This window comes from Callithrix jacchus, chromosome 1 (assembly GCF_049354715.1).
Source record: "Callithrix jacchus isolate 240 chromosome 1, calJac240_pri, whole genome shotgun sequence".
NCBI lineage: Eukaryota > Metazoa > Chordata > Mammalia > Primates > Cebidae > Callithrix > Callithrix jacchus.
The window spans coordinates 44,589,917-44,605,541 of NC_133502.1; the positions used below are offsets into that span (position 1 = coordinate 44,589,917).

The window sequence follows — 15,625 nt, forward strand, 5'->3', positions numbered from 1 at the left end:
AAGGCGTGGATAACCTAATCATTTTGAGCTCTATGGAAAACATATACAGGGATATTTTTGCCCTAATAGTGACAGAAATTTTAATCAATTATATATTGTTTAAATGTTTTTATATAAAAGTTAGACATTTGAACTTAGTATATAACAACTAATTATAATTATAAGGTATTATGCAAAACAAAGGCTAGTCATAGCTTACTAAGATTCATATGGGGGGCACAATATATGATATATGTGATACCACAAACAATGGAAAAAATGAGAGCTACTTTGTAGAAGTTGTTGGGAATGCCCATTTATTATATAAAAAGAAAAAAAATGAAACATGGAATTTCTACATTAAATTGTTTTTCAATTTTTATTTTTATTTCCATAGTTATGGGGGCACAGGTGACTTCTGGTTATATGAATAAGTTCTTTAGTGGTGTTTTCTGAAATTTTAATTCACCTGTCACCCAAGCAGCGTAGCTTGTACACAATAAGTGGTCTTTTATCCCTAACCTGACTCCCAATCTTTCCCCCAAGTCTCCAAAGTCCATTATGTCATTCTTATGACTTTGCATCCTCTACTTTACTTTTTACAAAGATAAATGATTAAAAACACTAAAGACTAAAATATGAAATGTCAAACTCTAAAACTAATACCAAGAAACATAAGAAACCAGTTGATATTGTCTGGCTGTGTCCTCACCTAAATCTCATTTTGAGATGTAGCTCCAATAATTCCCACATGTCATGGGAGAAACCTGGTGGGAAGTAATTGACTCATGGGAGCAGGTCTTTTCCATGATGTTCTCATGAAAGTGAATACATCTCATGAGATCTGATGGTTTTATAAGGAGAGTTCCCCTGTGCACATTCTCTGGCCTGCCACCATGTAAGATGTGACTTTGCTCATCCTTTGCCTTCTGCAGTGATTGTGAGGCTCATCCTTTTCTTCACATGTGGAACTGTGAGTCAATTAAACCTATATCCTGTATAAATTACCCAGTCTTGGGTATGTCCTTATTAGCAGCATGAGAACAGACTAATGGTGCCAGAAGGAACTTGTTAAACTTGACATGAACTGCACCATCTATAATGTGACAATGAGATGGATTTGATTACATTGAAATTAAATAATTTTGTTGAAAAAATGACACTGTGAATACACATAGGATTCATGAAACAGATTGATAGATGTTATAAAGAGCATATACATATTAATAGATGTTGTGTACAAGCCACAAAGAATTAACGTTCTTTGGTTCTACTTTCAAAATAAGCCCAGTACCCCACCACTTTCCACTACCTCCACTGCCAACACCAAGTTCAAGCCATTATCATCTCACCAGATGCTGCTGCCATGGTTGACCAGCCTCCCTACATCCACATGTGTCCATTGACTGTCTTTTTTCAACACAGTAGCCAGAATATGTTTTTAAAATTATAAGCCAGAGTATGTCATTCCTCTACTTGACAATTGTCACTTGTGTCCAATATCACTCTGAGTAAAAGCCGTATTTCTTCTTTGAGTAGATCTCCTATTACCATTGCTTTTCCTCTGGTCTTCCTCTTCCTTAAACACCCGCGTTGTGTTCCCACTGTAAGTTTGGCTTGCTTCTTCCTGGAATATCTTCATGGAAGATATTTCTTCGAATATCTTCATGAGTAATAAGTATCCCTGGCTTCTCCAAGTCTTATTTAAAACTCATCTTCTCACAGAGTTTCATTCTAATCGCCCCATTTATTCATGTAACCCATCTTCTCCTATTTTCCTCATCTTGTTCTACTTTACTTTTTTTTTCTTAGTACCTATCTACTTATCACCTTTTAACACACTATTTTATTATCACATTTATCATTCACATGTTTATTGTTTCCTAGCTCCACCATTTATCCACCCAACCTCCTGACCTACCAAATAGGATGTTAGTTTCATATTAACATAATTAGTCTCTTGTTTCCCAGTATATTCTAAGTACTTAAAACAATGCCTACAACATGGTAAGTGCTCAATAAAAATCTAATTAAAGAATGAATCAGTGGATGAACTAAAAAATAAAATTATAAGGTATTTTTGAAAACCAATGAAGAAGAAAGATGTAAAACTCTGTAGAAACACTGGCATGGATGTGAACAAATGTTTAAGAGTAAATTTGAATGGTAAACAAATGTAAGAAGAGATATACAAATTCACTAGAACAAGACAAATTAAGGTAATTATGGAAAATTATCTGTAAGAGATTAGAAAAATTTAAAAGTTGGATAATCCCATAGTTTGATGATATTCTGATAGTAGTAACCCTCTTCATGTACTATTAAGGGATATAAACTGGTATAGGCATTTTGGAATGTAATCTGCCAGTTCTTCACTAAGTAAGTTGTATTTGCCACCCATGGCTTAGTAATCTCTTGGCTTGACATTCATCCCAGAGGAAGTATATATGAAAATATTTATTATAGTATTTTTTGAGCCAGCAGGAAATTGTAAGTGACTTAGTTATATATAACTAAAGAGGTGGATAAATACAATATACAAATATACAATATGGAAACCTATGAATTAGTTAGAAATCATGAATTAGATGTATATAAAAATAGTGGTTATAAAAATGAATGCTGAAAAATATGAAGAACATAACTAAAATGCAATTTTAGTACATGCAAATTAACAACTCAGCTCTGCATATTTTATAAGAGCATGCACACACTCAAGAATGTAGATCAGCCACATTGTAGTGATTGTTTTTCTGGGAAAGAAGAATGGACACAAGGATCAAAAACAAGTGTAACGGCATCTCCAACAGAACAGGAGTAGAACAGGCTTCTGGGCTTACCTACAGAATTATTTGCAGCTTCTCTTGCTTCTGTGAGTTCCCTTCTCCTTTAAGCTTTTGAAGTCCTTTCAATACCTTTGGAATAAAATATCCGTTTTATATCGCTTGTATGAAATATCTAGAATGGCTTCTCTTTGCCCAACTATATGCTAACTGGTGTAATATTTGATGTCATTTGCCTTTGATGACTGAGGGCTATAATTAACTCAATCTTCTAAAGCTGAGAGAAAAAGAAAAACAAAGAAAAATTGAAAAGATAGGTGCATCATGTACATTTAGTAAACAGAAAACAATGTTGATTTAAAATATATTCATAAATTAGAATATATTTAAATCTCTTCACCTAAATTTTCAGTTTGCTAAAATAAACAAATTATAACTACAGAAAACTAAAAGCTTTCTACAAGGCAACAGATGCAATCAACAAAATGAAAAGGTAACTGTGTACTAGAAAATAATATAAAAGTATTTACAAACTGGGTACCTGATAAGGCATTGATATCTAAAATATATGAAGAACTCTTATAATTCAATAGCAGAAAAACAAATAACCCAATTAAAAATGGGCAAAGAATCTGAACAGACATTTCTCCAAAGAAGACATAAAAATGGACAACAGGTATACAAAAAGGTGCTTAACATCACTAATTGTCAGAGAAATGAAAATTAAAACCACTAAATCACCTAAGACCAGTAAGGATGTCTATAAAAAGTAAAACAAAAACAAAAACAAAAAACAAATATTAGTAAGGCTACAGCAAGAAGGCGACCCTTGGATGCTTTGGGTGGGAATGTGATTGGTATAGTAATTGTGAAAAAAATATGTGGAGTTTTGTAAAGAAATTTTAAAATAAAAATACTGTATGACCAGCAATCCTTTTTCTGGGTAAATGCCCAAAGGAGATGAAATCACCACCTTGTAAAAATATCTACACTTCCATGTTTATTTCATCAGTATTCACAACCCCCAAGATATGGAAGAAAACTAAATACCTACTGAAAGATGAATGGATAAAGAACATGTGGTATATCTCCACAATGAAATATTATTTCTCCTTAAAACAAGGAGATCCTGTGATTTGCCACAACATGAGTGTACCTGTAGTACATTACATTAAGTAAAATAAGCCATGAACATAAAGAAACCTATTGCATCATCTCAGTTATATGTGGAATACATATATGAAATCAAATATGCAGAGGTACAGAATGAAACAGTGGTTACCATGGCTGGAGGTGGGAGAAAAGGAAATAAGGAGATGTAAGTCATAGGATACAAAATAGCAAACACATAAAATGAACAAGTTTAGAGATCTAATTTACAAGAGGACTAAAGTTAGTGAAAATGCATTGGATTAGAGATTTTTGTTAAATTAGATTTTAGCTGCTTTTGTCACAGAAAAAGTAACTGTGAGATGATATGTAAATCTGCCTCACTATGGTAACCATTTTGCTGTCTATATGTATACCATAATGTCATGTTATAAACCTCAAATATGCACAATAAAATTTATTTTTTATAAAATTTGGATTTGTCAATAGTTTATTATGACTATCTATCATTTGGAGTGAAAGAGAAAGGTATATATAGATCAGGGAAATAACTGTGGAATATTGTAACAACAGTGGAAGAAAGTAGGCTGCCCCCAGGAAGGGAGTATATTTTGGGGTGAATCAGTTTCATTATCTGAGGGAATTTCCTGGAAAGTGTATCAGCTGTCAGGTCTCAATAGTCAACACTCCTGGCAGATGGAGAATGAATAACTTCGTCCTGAAGAAGGAGTCTGAGCAGCACTACATGGTGGCCACTATGATGCCAAATTTCTGTCACACAATCCATTACACCAACCCATATTTCCTCCATGACCATGTGTGCCAGTGCTCAGAATGGGTATGCAGCTAGAATAAAAACTGGAAGAGCAAGACTTCATCCTCCTTTCTTCCTTCCTTTTTCCTCCTTAACCATATTTTTATAAAAAAATAATTAAGGTGGGAATTGTATTTCTTATTGGCAGCACTTAAGATGCTTAGAACCATACTCCAATATTTAATTCTCTTGTTCATCTATTTATTTGATGGAATTTTATCATATTTTTTACTATGTATTTAGTAGTTAAATAGTAAAACTTCATTTTACCTTTAAGTTCGAAGAACGTCTTATTCAGCTAAATATCTTTCCAGTTTTCTTTATCTAAATATGTATCTTGATATCAAGATAAAGTAAGTGCCATATGATGACAGCTTCAAGACAGAATTCCAAGAGCTTCCAAGAGGAAGTAAAATGCTAGCTACAAAGTATCAAAAAGATACTTTGTGAAAAATTCTTCACATCTAGTTTGTCTTGCAAGCAAAGAGGAGAGAGCTATTTTTCAGAAGGCAATTTGTCAGCATGGAAGCCAAAACATTTCCATCTCTTTTCAATAAACATGAATTATGTTCTTCAACGGAATTTTTAAACTCATTTAAAAAGTAAACTCTTCTTATAGGAGAATTATAAAATGAGCATTCAAACTTCAGTTACATTAATACTGACAGCCTACTCCCTATATCAAGGTATTGAAATGCATGTTAATATATCTCGACTTTCAAGGTATTTTATGTTCCTAGTAGTATAAAGATTTAATATTTTGGAGTGAGGTAGTCCTGTGTTCAATCTTAACTGGATGATGTTGAGTAAATTACTTAATCTTTTCAATTATTAGTTTTCTCCTCTGTAAAATCAGGATGCACATGACAATCAGTGGCAGGGAAAGAAATAGATTCATCAAGGCAAGGATTTGTGTGTAATCTAGGGAAAAGGAATGTAAGTATCTGGAACAATTACATAAATTTATTAAATAAATATAGGATTAATCAACAGCCATTGTTTTAGAATTAGGGGGTGATCAAGCCTTCTGTGTTTAAAACTGCTAATCTTTGAAATCCCTGGTTTGCAAAGCAGCTACCTGGAGGGTACATGAATCAGAGACATCAGTGCTTTGTGACTTTGTCATTCCATGACTGTTTTGGACCACAGTGTTTCTTTCTAATGATCAACTGCAAGAACAACAATAAAAAAGAAAACCTGATTCCCATAAAATTAATTTTTCTTACAGTAAAAGAAGTAAGTGTCTGTGGGCATGGATCAGGATACATAAGGGTCTATCCACTACTAAAAATTCTCCCAGAGCTTGGTGCCTAGGCTGAACTCTGTGGAGCAATAGGCACACACTAGAATATTCATTGAAAAGAGGCCTGAGTACAGATTTTCCTAGATTGAGCTTAGATTTGAGAAAGTCCATCTTCAAAGTCAAACAGTGGCTCATTCAGGAGCTAGGTATATTATGTCATCACAGATTAGACAATATCATTGAGAGGTCAGTTAAAAACCACCTTTATTTTCTTTCCCTCTTTCTTTCTTTCTTTCTTTCTTTCTTTCTTTCTTTCTTTCTTTCTTTCTTTCTTTCTTCTCTATTTCCTTCCTTTCTTCTTTCCTTCTTTCTTTCTCTTTTTTTCTTTCTTTTCATTGTAATAATGTGTGGCACAGAAAAAGCAATGAAAGTAGTACATTTGTTCATTATCACTAGAAAAATAAACTGCTGAAGCTACATTTACTCTCCAGAACTATAGAATATGTCATGCTGACTACAGAGGAAATCATTATATACAATCCATCACTGTTTCTGTTATATGGTTCAATAATTACCCAAATGCTAGTTAACTTCATGTTACCTGTGTGTGTATATATCTATATAGATAGATATGAATCTGAAGATATCATCCATGTAATTTCCCCCAATAATCATTTCCTAAACTTTGTTTTAGGATGTTCACCACTGATGTCATGAATAAAAAATTACCTGTAGTCAGTAAAATATTCTATAATTTTAAGAAAATTTCTTTTCATTTGTTTATTTATTTATTTTTAAGGCTAGTCAAATGAGGCAGTGGGAGAAAATCTAACAGTTTGTATTTACATTGCACCAGAGTATTTTGGTGGGCGAGAGCAGGAGTGCAAGGGAACGGAAGTTTAAAAGCACGGTTCCTAACATTCCAAGGAGAGTGTATCAATGCTGTTATACCTGATATTAATACATTGGCTGTTTGTGAAGCCATTATAAACTTATATTGTCATTGTTCACTGAGCTGGAGGTCTTGACTCTATGCACGTTAATTGTCTAAAAGGTAAAGCTCATCCTTAACTAGAGTAGTTGAAGAAACTAAGAAAGAGGTAGAACTTGAATTAGGTTTATGAGGGATGAGTAGAATTAAGTATGAGAAGAATAAAAGTGAAGAAATATCTCTAGAAAGAAAAGCATACTCAAAGTCATGGGGTTATAATTTTGTACATATTGCTTAAGATCTCTGTTATAGCTTATTTCCACTGGGAGCAGACTCCAAGAATGAGACTAGAGCACAGGACATTTGTTAGGGAATGCCCTTGGAATCAACACTTGCAGAAGGGCAAGGAAGGAAGTAGGAATTGGCAGGGAAGGAATTTGAGCTTATGCATTCCAAATGATTAATCCAGCCAAATATCTAGGTACCCGAACAGTCAGATCTGTCCCAAGTTGGGGAAAAGAGGGTAATATTTTTTACACCTATTATGCTAAATCATTTGATGTCATTGGACTATGAAAGAAGATATGACTTGAGACAAGAAATATTTATTCATCTAAGATGGTCTCCAAGGCAGGCTGACATCTGAGAGCCATTTTATTTTTGTAGCGGCTTCATTCACATGCAATTTACTACTTTAACCAGTGAGTTCAGTGACTTTTGTTCACAGAGTTGTGCAATAATCACCACTGTCTAATTTTAGACTACCTCATCAGCCCCCAGGAAAAGCCCATAACCATTAGAAATCACTGCCCATTTTTTCTCCCTACCCCAGCTTCTGGCAATCACTGATATACTTTCTGTATATTCATTTGCCTAATCTGGATTTTTCATATTAATTGAATCATACAATACATGATTGTTTAACTGAATTCTTTTCACTCATTTTGAGATCCAGCACATTGTATTATAAATCCATATTTTATTGCAGTTTATGGCTGAATAATATCCCATTATAGAAGCATACCACATGTTGTTTGTCCATACCCCACTTGCTGGCTATATAGGTTGTTTTTACTTTTTAGTTATTATTGACAATGCTGCTAAGAACATTTGTGCAAGAGTTTTGTGTGGACATATGCTTTTACTTGTCTTTGATATATACCCATAAATGGAATTGATAGGTCATATGAAAATTCTGTGTTTACCGTTTTAAGGAACTACAAAACTGTTTTCCAAATTGACTGCACCATTTTTCATTCCTCCTGCAATAAAGGAGGCCTCAATCTATATTTGAATAATATTTTGTGAAATTTCCTTCTAATATAAAGAGGACTTACATACAATATTATAATTTTTAAGGTACTTAACCACATACTGTAACTAGTAATAGTATATGTTGTGTATACAGGGCAAAAAAATTGAAAATTAGTGAAAATGTGTCAGCAAGATACGATACTGGTGATTATTTTATCACAGAAAATTAGTAAATACTTTGAAAATTGATTTTCAAGTGAACAGATGACATTAAAAAGTTACCAGAAAATTATACTAATGTAAATGTACCATTTTGTAAAGATAAACTTGAAACAAAGTGGAAGCTGAATCCAATCCACCTTTAAAACAATTGAGAAGGTTTTTGTGTTTTTTTGTTTTGTTTTCTCTCTGTGAGCAATTATAACAGTTCTATCACAATACTTCGTAGTGAGGTATAACCAATGATGCATTTTTATACTTTCCTATCAAATGGAGCAGAAGCGCAACATGGCTGACACATGAAAAGCAGGTTGCCCAGGATTTTGAATACAGTGGTCAAGTCATTCCACATCTTGTTCCAAACAGTGATATTGCCTGGCCTTTTCTGCAAGCTGACCATATTGTGCTTTGATTGCCAGATCACTGAATCTTATAAAACTCAATAGAAAGAGATATCTGTAACAAAGACAACATTCTAAGATACAAAACTGCAGGGAAAAAGGTAAAAAAGAAGAGACTTTAATAAGATGAGGTAAAATAATGAGGATGCCACAGAGCAGACAGAAAAGGTCAAATGTACTGAAGTTAACTGAAGCAGCAATCACCATAAAGAAAAAGCCTTTCATAGGTTTCAGTCAGCAATTCTGAAATAGCACACTTGGCATTGAAGTGTCAATACTACATATATGTGCCAAATATGGAAAGGATTTTTCTTCTTCTCATTCATAGCACTGTAACATTCTAAATTGTCATTTGAGAAAACACAGTCTTTTAATCTTTATAAAAGAGAATGGTTATGAACTTCTAGTTACTTGATGACGAATATTTGGTGACCATAGGGCTTGTTTTTACTTATTAAAACTCCTTAAAATTAAATTGTTTTTCAATTATAAGTATTTTTTTTGATAGAGTTTGTTAGCTTGCTTTTGGAATACCTTTGCTTGATTAAACCGGAAAGTATTTCCTGAAAAATGTCAGAAAAATTTAATAACTAGAGTTATATTAAATGTTGGGTGAATTTTAGAGTGTGATCAAATCAAGAGCACCAATTTCATTTAAAAAATATCGTATCACATTCCTATCTCCCTTACGGTAGGCTAAGTCATTATTTTAAGAATGTTCACATGAAAATACATAGCTCTACATCTGTAAGTTTTGTTGGCCATGATTTAGATACTCTTTTTCATTAGCGTTGTTGGAAGTACATTGTGCTTAAATGACTTAAGGAGCCTGCACCAAGATTCAGTATTTGCCCACATTGTAGGCTGGTACTCTTTTTGGTCTATGGGCAGGATTATTACATGCCATTCTTTTTTCTTTTTGTGATTGGTCATACTCCTATTCTTTAATTTATACGCAGAGACAATGCCATTTCTTCATTTACTTCTGTACACTCCTGCTCTCAGACTTTTCATTTGTAGTGAAGCATATTTTAAAAAATAACTTTCCTCATGTTTTAGTTTAACGCCAGTATTACTAATAAGAATAGCTATTGTTTTCAGCACTGAAAACATCCCAGGTATGTGCCAAAAAACATACATATTCTTCACAAAACCCCAGCTGACAAATACAAAAAGACCAGAGAAGCTGGTTTTCTTGAAAAATAATACAGATCTCATAACATATGAGGGGAACATTTGTATGTGAATCCATTTTATGTGAGACAACTTATTTCTTTCTTCTTATATTATCCTGATTCAGTCAAAGCAATTGATTTCACACAAATAAGATAAACATTCAGGCAGCCCTCCTTAATATTTCCTCAAATTAGAATATAAATGGAGGCAGTAGACTAAGTGACTAAAAGTTTTAATATTATGTCAAGTTATAAATTGATAACCAAGAATGCATTTGACAATCCTATATTCATCTTCCACATCTTCTCCATCTTTCCCTTCTGTGGTAATGCCCCACCATGAGTAGCCACTTCTAGATGCACAGGGACTCCCTGACTTCAGTTTGATCTCCATCATTCCCTTCTTGCAAACATTGACCCTTTGGCCCTTCTTGTGGTTTAAGGGTGTTAGCATAGTTAGCCCTTGGCTGCAAAGACATGTGAGAACAACCTGTATCTTCCCTGACTATAGGCTTGGAGACATTTGACATGAAGTTTTGGAGTTCTCCGTGCTTAGGTGCTTGGAGTGATACAGATGGGATTGTGTTACAACGGAATGGATACAACCCTTTGGCTCTTGTAAACTCCTCCTCCTATAGGTAGTGGCATAGCTTGAGGAACAGCAAAGTAGGGTCCTTGAATGAATGGACTCCAGAAAGTGTTACCTCTTCCTTGAATCCTAGGGCTGTATAGGAAATCGCCCAATTCTGGGACATATTTTTAGAAATAATTCCACCTTTCTAAGGGCCCCTAAAATCCCTTAATTCAATCCATGCATAGGCCTATTCTAATCCAAGCAATGCATTCATAAGAATTTTTCACCTTCAATAAATAACAAAAAAAAACATTCATTCTGTAATTGATGTATTTTATTTTATTTATTTTTTAGAGACAGAGTTTCACTCTTGTTACCCAGGCTGGAGTGCAATGGCGTGATCTCGGCTCACCACAACCTCTGCCTCCTGGGTTCGGGCAATTCTCCTACCTTAGCCTCCTGAGTAGCTGGGATTACAGGCACGCTCCACCATGTCCAGCTAATTTTTTCGTATTTTTAGTAGAGACGGGGTTTCACCATGTTGACCAGGATGGTCTCCATCTCTTGACCTCGTGATCCACCTGCCTTGGCCTCCCAAAGTGCTGGGATTATAAGCATGAGCCACTGCGCCAGGCCGATGTATTTTATTTATTTTATATTTCTTGAAAGAACACTAAAACAGAAGTTACGGAAAAGTTTTCACCATACTGAAGGAAGTTTGAGAAAGCTAAATTATTTGCCTAATTGAGGTGGCTATCAGTGATATTAGAATTTTAAGAAGACGCAGTAAAACTTGGCTTATTTTCTAATTCTCTTTATGGCTAAAAAGAATATGTATATAAAAACCTAAAACCAAACCAGTACAAACAAACTTTCATGATTCCTTGAGTTTTAGAGTAAGCTGAAATCAATGGAAGACAGATGAGTGATAAGTTCTTAAAACAAGATGCTAATATTACATTCTCCTCAGGTTTAGAAGGTGAGAGCCAGGCACACCTAACACATATGTCAACAGTGAAGCAATTCAGATTTTTCTATCCCTACAGCAGTTCTGAGACAATGATATATGAAAATGTATTGACTTGAAAGAAGAAATTAATTAAAAATGAGAAATTCATAAACGTGGAGGTTGGAGAATTCTCCAGGGTCACTGCCTTCTTGCAAAATAAAGTTTCTGTGGGTTCTCTTTCTGAGTGATACTCCCTCTCTGCCAACTGAGTGTGACTGAAATGAATGTCCCACACAGGTTTGTGGCTTGAATTTTTTCACTACCTGTTCAGGTAATCAGTCAGCAAACAATGTGAACGCCATTGCCTATGTCAATTAAATTAGGTCAAAAGTGTAACAGCAGTGGAAAAAAAAAATCAGACAGTTACAGGCAAAAGCCCAAGACATTAGAGCACCTTATGTTACGAGCAAACAATTCACCACACAATTTCTAAAGAGAGTAAGCTCACAAACTGTTAAATACTGTTTTCCTTTGGGTAAAATTTTAATTAAAAAAGCAGCATGGATGCAGATTTCAGATTGTCACTATTCAAATAGCTTAGAAAGCTGTTTGAATTTTAAAAACTCATAGTATAACATTTAAAAATATTTTTGCACGTATTTAAATATGATTTTTATCAATGTTTGTAAGATCACAGTAAAACAATGGAAACCCAGGTTAAGGTTAATCTTTCCATGATACTTCGAGGAGTTTTAGAGGTTTTGCCTCCTTAGGTTTTGGTGAAACTAATCATTTCCTGAGAAGATTATAAGGATAATAAGATAATTTCAGAATTGCTTTAAAATAACCTGTTCAAATGTCTTATTTTTGGATAGCAATTGTTGAGTAAAAAAATAAATTATAAGAATTCAAATAGTTTGAAGTAGATGTTAAGAATTAGCTAAATATATAACTGATATTAGGAAAAGCAAACAAAAGCTAAAAGCAAAACAAGGTATGCGAAATTGGCTAATTGAAGTGCTTTCTTTTTTGCAGATTGTATACCACCACATTAATCATTTTAAAAAAGGTGAGTTAGAAATTGGCTCTTGTTTAGTGATAGATAAAATTCTAGAGTTTTTTTTTTAAAGAAACTTCATAAATACTTAGATTTCACTTATATAATTCTACTTTGTTTTGATTTTACATAATTTATTGTCTCTGGAAATAAACCATATACTGGTTGATAAACATAAGCTTTATTTTTCTATTTCAAGAAGTTTTACTCTTATGCCCAGAGCAAAATTTATCATTTCAAAAAATGTAGTACCTAAGCATTGAAATCAGTGTATATATTATAGAGCTTTCCTGGTTATTCCTTTGATATTGTTGCTAACAAAAGCATTTTCCACAATGGAAAGTGTAGGTAGTCAAAAATTTATTTATATGAATTATACACATACATAAAGTAGGCATACAGATTTATGTTTTGTGTGACCCTTTTAACGCTCTGTACTTGCTGTTAAGTTGTATATTTTTCCGTGGGAGCACGTAACTCATGAGAAAATGAGTAACATTGAAAACTCAGTTAAGTCTCAAAAATAGGCATTAGTTCTCAGACATGACTCTCCTTTTGGGAAATCAAAGATTTTATTGCTGGATAAATTAATGTTTCAAATGTATGAATACAGATGCTGTTTGCAAATTTGTCACAATCTGTCTCCCAGCAGAAGAATTTATACTGTATACAGTAATAGAAAACAGAAAACTGCATATTTCACTAAATTGCAGCTGTGTGTGGAAGATTTATGTGATTATTTTTTGTCAGTGAAACATGTAGTGAAATACTCATGTATTTCACTAGAGTATTGTAAATGGGCTGAATATATTTATTTTTAAACTTATTCTACATTTATTTCACAAAATATATAATGCACTTATTGCATTGAAAAGAACCATATTAAATCTGTTCAGAGCAATTTCTTTATTTCAAAAGCTAGCTTATATTTTAAATATTGAACAGGATTCTAACATTCAACTTTAGGAGAATAACACATATGCTTTTTCATCCTAACATTTTCTTAGACCTTGAAACTGTGCCAACATCCCAAAAAATCAATTGTAAATATATACAATCAGCCATGAACTTTATTATTATTGGCAACTAAACTTAAGCATTATGGGCCCATGGCAAGCATTATTTATAGAGAGAAACATCTAATTGATCATGTCATTGTGTGTAGACACATGTGCATATGTGAAACTCACACAATAATTTTGTATAAATTGCTTACATCTTGTGTTATTAATGTATGTAAAAAGCTTAATATTATAAAGTATGTCTCATGGTGTTGGGACAATTTAAAAAATCTTCTTTTTGTTCATATTTTTAGCTGGAGAGAGGAATGGTCCTTTTTCAACGAAGTTTGGAAAACAGGCTTCTTCCAGTTTCCCATAATACTGAACTATATATAAAACACTAACCCTATGATGCTATAATACCCTAGAGTTAGAGAATCACAAAGTAATTTCTAGAGTTATTTTTTTATTGGACTTTAGATTCTGGGGTACATGTGCAGATCATGCAAAATTGTTGCATAGGTACATTCATGGCAAGGTGGTTTGCTGCTATCATCCCCTCATCACCTATACCTGACATTTCTTCCTATGTTATCTCTCCCTCACCCTCCCTTTCACTATCCCTCCCATAGCCCCCCTCCAACAGACCCCAGTGGTGATGTTCCCCCTTTGTGTTCAAGTGTTCTCATTATTCAACACCCACCTATAAGTGAGAACATGTGGTGTTTGCTTTTCTGTTCTTGTGTCAGTTTGCTGAGAATGATGATTTCCAGATTTATACATGTCCCTGAAAATGACACAAATTCATTGATTTTTATGGCTTCATAATATTCCATGGTGTATCTGTGCCACATTTTCTTTGTCCAGTGTATCATTGATGGGCATTTGGGTTGGAATAGAAATTCCATTTGACCCAGAAATCCCATTACTGCGTACATACCCAAAGGACTATAAATCATTCTGTTATAAAGACACATGCATGCACATGTTCATCACAGCACCATTTACAATAGCAAAGACCTGGAACCAACCCAAATGCTCATCTAAAGTTATTTTTTAATTGACCGGAATTTGCATGTTTGTATCAAATTGAAGCCAAGCATTCAAAAGATTAATTATTAATTTGTAGTTTGAGAGGAAACTTTCTGGAAAAGCTAGAAGAATAAACAGTCATAAATATTTCTTGCTCCAATATCTAAGATAATAAATTAAAAATATTAGTAAAGAGAGAGAAAAAAAACACCCGCATCCTTCAAATGAGGAATGCTGCAATTCCACATGAAGAAGCATCAAATGAAACAGCAAAAGAAATAGAAGATTCTTGTTTTTAAAGTAAAGATTCCATTTTCAGCCTATTCACCATTCTCTAGAACAAGGACTAGAGAGTCAATAACATCCTGAGAGGTTTCATTAATGCATCTAATTTTAAAAGAAGTGAATAATCAGAGTTTTTTAAATCTTTTTTTCTTCTGTAATCTTGACGGAGGAGGGAAGGATCAGATAGGAGAAGGGACTGATCAAACAGGTGATGTGGCCAACCTAACTTTACGTTCAATATTGAATGTATAAGATACAGAAACTCACAATAAAGTGATAAAAAATTCATAATTCTTAGTATCTACTTATGTGCTTCTGGAAATAAGATAGCCATACCAGTGTAATAAATCATACCAGATGTTTAACCTAATATCAAAAGAAGAAGAATCCCAGGCCTACAAAACAGGCTCTCATTAGTCTGTTAAAAAAGTAATTTAGGGGGCCGGGCGCGGTGGCTCAAGCCTGTAATCCCAGCACTTTGGGAGGCCCAGACGGGCGGATCACGAAGTCAACAGATTGAGACCATCTTGGTCAACATGGTGAAACCCCGTCTCTACTGAAAATACAAAAAATTTAGCTGGGCACGGTGGCGCGTGCCTGTAATCCCAGCTACTCAGGAGATTGAGGCAAGAGAATTCCCTGAACCCAGGAGGCGGAGGTTGCGGTGAGCCGAGATGGCGCCATTGCACTCCAGCCTGGGTAACAAGAGTGAAACTCCGTCTCAAAAAAAAAAAAAAAAAAAAAAGAAAAGAAAAAAAAGTAACTTAGGTAGAGGAATTGGTCTCAGAAAGATGTAAGGGAACAAAATAGATTCTGAT

At 34.0% G+C, this 15,625-nt stretch overlaps 1 long non-coding RNA gene across 1 annotated transcript in view; it reads left to right on the top strand.

The window, feature by feature from the left end:
- Positions 1 to 15,625, top strand: part of LOC118152959 (uncharacterized) — a 328,047-nt gene that overhangs the window by 280,901 nt on the left and 31,521 nt on the right. The window contains exon 9 of the long non-coding RNA XR_013525713.1: positions 12,468 to 12,501. This is a non-coding gene — a long non-coding RNA (uncharacterized LOC118152959). The remainder of the gene's footprint in view (positions 1 to 12,467; positions 12,502 to 15,625) is intronic.